The following is a 6,580-nucleotide window of genomic DNA, read 5'->3' on the forward strand; positions in this document are numbered from 1 at the left end:
CAAGGGGGAAAAAAAAATAATGATTTCTGGAGGTTTTATATCTTCTGTAAAATGTTAAAAGAATGAACTTCTAGAAAAAAATCCAGCTGTTTGGAAATTACAGCTTTTGAAAAACAGATAACTTAGGGGAAGTTCAGTTTTGCAGTACTTTGTATTTAACAATGGCACCACAAAACACCATGAAGATATATCCCTTACCTTGAGCACTGTCATCCTGTCAAATAACTTGTCAATCCAAAGTGATTAAACAAAAGATAGCACCAGGCTGTCCAAGTTGTTTCGGACAACATGAGAAATCTACATCTTGTGCAGCAGGACCAAATACGTTAATAAAATAAATGGGTTCAAAAGTAGTGCAGGACTCATGACACCAAGCAAATTACAGGCACTGTGTTTACACAGTGAAATAGTGAAGAGATACCTAAACTAGCACAGACCTGCAATGGTATGTCAAAACCTTGTAGCTGAATTTCTTGCAGATTTTAACAGAATGGATCTGGATGGTCATTCAATATCATGCATGCAGTAGGATGTATTAAACTATGTATAGAGCTGCAGTAGAAAGATTCACTACCTCAGACCCCATCTCATGTATAGACACAGGTTTGGTGATTAAACAACAATCAATTTAGACTTGCCTTCAGATACAGCTCTTGTTTCTTTTATGAAACTGTGAGAAGAATAGTAAAACAAACTAACTGAGGGGGAAGAAGATTGCTTAGATAAATAATTATAGCAACATTCACCTTCTACAGCTAGGTCACTGGTTCAAAATCATTCAAATCACTTGTGACTGAAAATCATTGCTAGTTGACTCCCCTCACTGAGCTTGTGCTTCAGGTCACAGTAATAATTACTGCAGGACTCAAGTTTCCATTAGTGGTTCTGTTAGTGAGGAGAGAGAGAAAAGAAGCAACCTTGTTTCTGCTAGTGCTGCTTCGCAGTCAAGGACAAGAAGAGGAAATAACCAAAAGGACCATGTACTGCTGAGGACTGTATTAAACTGACAAAACACAATGCCATTTGAGATAGTGAAGGATATGACACCTAGCCTGCTTCTCCAAAAGGACACAGGTCTATCTGTCACATCTTCCAGAACCACAAAGGATTGACAAATTTCCTGCATCATCTTGGCTCTAGCACTAGATGTCTATCTTTGGACAGCTGGGGGAAGACCTTTCCCTTTCAGCCTTTGGACTCTGACGAGTCCAAGGAGAAATTCCAGTCTCAGAAGTAGTGGAGTAATCTTACTAATTAAAGTCTTCTCTGTCCCTATTTTGTCTTTGTTACTTCAAACAACAAAGTAAATACACAAATATTTGGAAATGTAAGAAAATTTGTGTGCATAAATGGTGAAGTCTCAGCAGGCATCCACTTGTAGACCAATTACTCTGGAGATTCCTTACAGCCTGAGTTATGCCACACCATTCATCACTAACAATTTGTCTTCATGTTAGCATAGGTGCTTCTTTCCTACAGAAAATGGAAGTTTAAAAAATTTATTGCCATGGAAATAGACTGAAGAAGCTGAGCTGAGGAGCTGCCCTAGGAAGTGCTGTCAGGCTAAGAGGGAGATTTAAGATTTACTCCAGCTCTGCGTGGCTGGACTAGCAGGCGGTTTCCTGGTGCGTGAGCTATAGCATAACATGGCTGAGCTAGGATGTCAAACCCACTGCTATGGCAGGTCGGTGACAGACACATGCCAGGTGAAAAAGTACAGATTAGCAGGAAAATTACTTTCATCAGGGGAAAGGAAAAGCATGGTGGAAAACAAAGCCTTTAAGAGAAAACACTTCTCTCACGTTTTCTGAAGAAATATTGTGAAAATGCCAAATACTAATGAGCATGAATCTGGAGACCTGTGATGGAAAAACAGTTCTTTAAAAAGGATGACAAATGCATGAATACTGTGTTGAAGATTTATTATAGAGCCTCTATCTTCCTAACATTTTCTGATAGTTTTTAAAAATATGTTTGCTTATATGACTGTGTTCTTAATCCTAAATTATCCTCACAAAAACTTGTATTCATAATTGCATGAATTTAATGATATTTAAAAATATAGCTGATATTTTCAACTTTTAACATGGGTCTTTTAAAATTGTAACAGTTTTCCTAATGGTTGCTAGTTTAATTTGTCTGTCTCTTTCAAAGTACATCTCTCTTAAATATTTATTTCTCTTTAAGCAGAGTCTCTTAATTCAGCATGAACTCTTGATTTCAGGAGGAGCTACTTACAGTACATAAAGCATATGGTCTCACTTCAGCAATATACATAAAATTAGTGAAAACAAAATACTACCTAATCACTTACAAAGCATGTGGTTGTAAGCAATCTTTGCTCAGAAACATCTTGGGACTAATCTAACATGACAAATGCAATACTTTTTTTCTCACCACTCTCTTACCTTTGTAGTTCAAATGGCAACAAAAGGCAGAACCTCAAGACAAAGTTCATTCTCTCTGCCTCACTCTGTCCCTCACTTATATTTCATTCAAGTCTGTCTCTTCTTTCAAGATAACAATTGCTTTCAGAGTCTGGAAAATCTATTTTCAGGATTTATATTGCCTTTTGGAATTACAGAAACATATAAATCTCACCATGCTGTGGAAGCAGAAACTTCAAAGCAATATAATCACGGTATTGGAAACCTGAGATAATTCTTGCTCACAAGAAAGACTGTTTCTATATGAGACAGAAGAAAATGTCTGTGGGAGCATCTAAGTCTACTGCTTGGTTCACTGTGAGGGAAGGGAGCACATTTGTTAGTTCAAGCACTGAACTCATGTCCACCCATCTTCAAGGTCCTTGTGCCTCTCACCAGGGCATAAAATACATAACCTCAGTTTCATGCTCTGTAAATACTGCTCTGAAAACACTGCTAATTCTGCCATCAAGTTACTTCAGTACTTTTGGACTGGAAATAGGACAGAAAACTGTCCTTGGGTTTTATGGTCATGGGAAAGTCATACCAAATCTACAAGACAGCACTATATGAGGAGAAAAAAGCTGCCTGCACCAAGGCATAGCTTAGTGGGCAGTGGTAGTGTGGCATGGGCAAGATCCTCATGCTCTTCCCTGTCAGCAAGGGCACAGCCAAGGCAACTGCTCTGAGGGAAGAATGCTTGGCCTTAGGATTTTCCCTTAACCTCCTTTTCTGGAGAGGAATTCTGGAGAGGTGCAGCACATGGACTTAACTTCAACAAAGACTCAAGGCCTTCAGGTCACCTTTTCTGCATACCATTTTAAAAGGACATGCGTCTCCAGTAGATTAAGCTATGATTCACCATCAACATATGCTGGCATGTAATAGCTGTCAAGGGTTTCAAGCTGGGAAGCAGCCTTAAAGACGACTTTTTAAATATAGATACTACCACAACTTCTGCAGCTTTAGAATTATAACTCCAATGTAACTCCAACTCTAATGTAACTCCACGACAGTCTATAGAGAGTGTTAAATTGTAAAGGGAAGACTCAAAATAACCTTTGACACTCTTGACATAGTGTGAAACTGATATGCAAAAATCAAAGTGAAGATGAGTCTTGATGTGAACAGTTTTGAAAGAAAAACATTTTTCCACACACACGTATTTACTAACATTTTTCACAAGATTTTCCAAGTAAAAAGAATCCAAATATTGCGTTGCTGAGGAAACTAAAATAATGGTGCAATCTTCTGAGAAAGTGTGAAATATAGAATTAACACTGTTGAATTGAATTTAATAACACTGTGCAACATCAGACCTACTCTTAAATCAATACTTATTTTCTCAACCATCCTACGGATTAGTTATAGCCATTATATTTTCAGATAATGACACCCACCCCATGAAGGGTCAGCTTACTTAAGGAATGTTTCAACAGATCTTCTAGTGGGCAGATATAAAAATATTTTCAAGAGTGCATAACCTCAGCCTCCATACATGTTTGCTTTTCTTTTTAAGATACATTGTGGAGACACACTTCATGCCCTGTAAAACAGATGTTTTTATCGTTTAAGTTCAACGATACCTATGAATTGTTATGCCTATTATCTCTTAACCAAGGCTAAATATAACCCACTTCTATAAGGCAAAAAAAAAATAATCATCATCAATGTGATTACACAAAAATAAGCTTCTATTGCCACTGCTTTTCAGAAAGCTATTTTAAATCCAGTTTTTACTTGGAGTATCTTGCAGTCACGTGTAAAATTAAGAAACTGAATGCACCTTAAGACGCACTTTTACACTTGCCTTAAAAAAATAGTTGGTGAAAGGGCTTTGTTGCAGCAGCAGAGCTGTTGCAAGATGTGCTCCTGTCCATCAGTCAGGTACCAGAGTATAAAAAGATCACATCAAGTGAGGGAGGATCAGCAGATTTGCATGCAAGTTGATCTGGGACCCACCAATTAAGCGCATCGAATACATAAAGTCCTTGAGCAATGAAATATGACAGCTTGATGCTACAGATCAGCCCGTCTTCAACACTGGGATGGAATGTATCCCTGTGATGCATTATACACAGATGTACACCAAAGATTTTCTTCAGGTTTTGGCCCAGTGCAGAAACATCCCCTGTCTGCCTGTGTGTCTAGGAGAATTTTGAAAGTACTAACTTGTCAGTGCTGAATGTACACAAATAGACAGAAGCATGGCCCTGCAGCATTTACAATTAAGCAACTTCATTCTGGGAGTGGAATTTCCACAGTCCGTTCTGAATCTGAACTAAAATGTTATTTCTTGAAAGAGATTTACTAAATTATTCTAGCAGAGGCGAACACAACAAAACACTTGTGTAGACAGATGTTTGGTGATTAAGGTGGAAACAGTCAGAGACCTACTACTCTACCCGGACTGCCACAAGTCCATGGGGCCAGATGGGATCCACCTGAGGGTGCTGAGGGAGCTGGTGGAGGTGATGATCAAGCTGCTTTCCACCATCTGTCAGCACGCTTGGTCAACCATAGAGATCCCAGAGGATTGGACACTTGCCGGTCTGACTCCCATCTACAAGAAGGGTTGTAAAGAAGATCCGGGGAACTACAGGCATGCCAGGCTGACCTTGGTGCCAGGAAAGGTTATGGAGCAGATCATCTTGAGGGAGATCACTTGGCACATGCAGGACAACTGGGGGATCAAGCCTAGGCAGCATGGATTCATGAAAGGTTCTGCTTGATAAATCTGATCTTCTATGATCAAGTGACCTGCCTGGTGGATGAGGGATAGGCTGTTGATGTGATCTACCTAGACTTCAGCAAAGCCTTTGACACTGTCTCCCCAGTATTCTCCTGGAGAAGCTGGCAGAACGTGACTTAGACAGGTACACACCTTGCTGGATGGCCGGGTCCTAGAGTGTAGTGGTAAATGGAGTTGCATTGATCCGGTGACCAGTCAGGAGTGGTGTTCCCAAGGGGTTGGTACTGGGACTATTCTGTTCAGTATCTTTACTGATGACCTGGATGAGGGCACTGAGTGCACCCTCACTAAGTTTGCAGATGACACCAACCTGGGGGGAAGTGTTGATCTGCCTGGGGGTAGGGAGGCTCCACAAAGCAATCTGGACAGGCTGGGTAGCTGGACTGAGGCCAGCGGGATGAAGATCAACAAGACCAAGTGCTGGGTCCTGCACTTTGGCCACAACAACCTCAGGTGACACTACAGGCTTGGGGCAGAGTGGCTGGACGACTGTTTAGAGGAAATGGACCAAGGGGTGCTGGTTGAACTTGACTGAACATGAGCCAGCAGTGTGCCCAGGTGGCCAAGGCGGACAATGGAATCCTAGTTTGTATCAGAAATAGTAGCCATCAGGAGCAGGGATGTGATCATTCCCCTGTAGTTGGCACCGGTGAGACCGCATCTTTAGTTCAGTTTTTGCCTTCACAATACAAGAAAGACATTGAGGCCCTGGAGCATGTTCAGAGAAGGGCAAAGAAGCTGGTGAGGGATCTGGAGCACAAGACTTATGAGGAGTGGTGAGGGAGATGGGATTGTTCAGCCTGGAGAAGAGGAGGCTCAGGGGAGACCTTATTGCTCTCTATAATTACCTGAAGGGAGGTTGTAGTGAGATGGGGGTCGGCCTTATCTCCCAGGTAACAGTGATAGGACTAGAGGGAATGGCCTCATCTTGCACCAGGGTAGATTCAGGTTGGATGTTAGGAAATACTTCTTTTCCAAGAGAGTTGTCAAGCGCAGTAACAGGCTGCTTAGGGAGATGGTGAAGTCACTGTCCTTGGAGGTGCTCCAGAAATGTTCAGATGCTGTAGTGAGGGACATGGTTTAGTGGGGAAATATTGGTGGTAGGTAGACAGTTGGACTGGATGATCTTGGAGGTCTTTTCCAAACTTGGTGATTCTATGATTCTGTGGTTCTCTGATTGGTTGCTATAAGGAGCAACAAATTCACACAGTAAATAACACTGCAAACTGATGGAAATAAGAATGGAGACTTTGTTTATGTCCTGGCAGAAGATAGATTCTGTAGTTTTGTCTTTGTCAATAGGCAGATAGTAACCAGCTAGCAGCAAACTCTGATGAAGATATTTCAGAAATCATGTAATAGAAAAATCCTTCTTGTATCGTACCAAATTTCTAGCAGTAAA

This window comes from Phasianus colchicus, chromosome 1 (genome assembly GCF_987193195.1).
Source record: "Phasianus colchicus chromosome 1, bPhaCol1.hap1.1, whole genome shotgun sequence".
Taxonomy (NCBI): Eukaryota; Metazoa; Chordata; class Aves; order Galliformes; family Phasianidae; genus Phasianus; species Phasianus colchicus.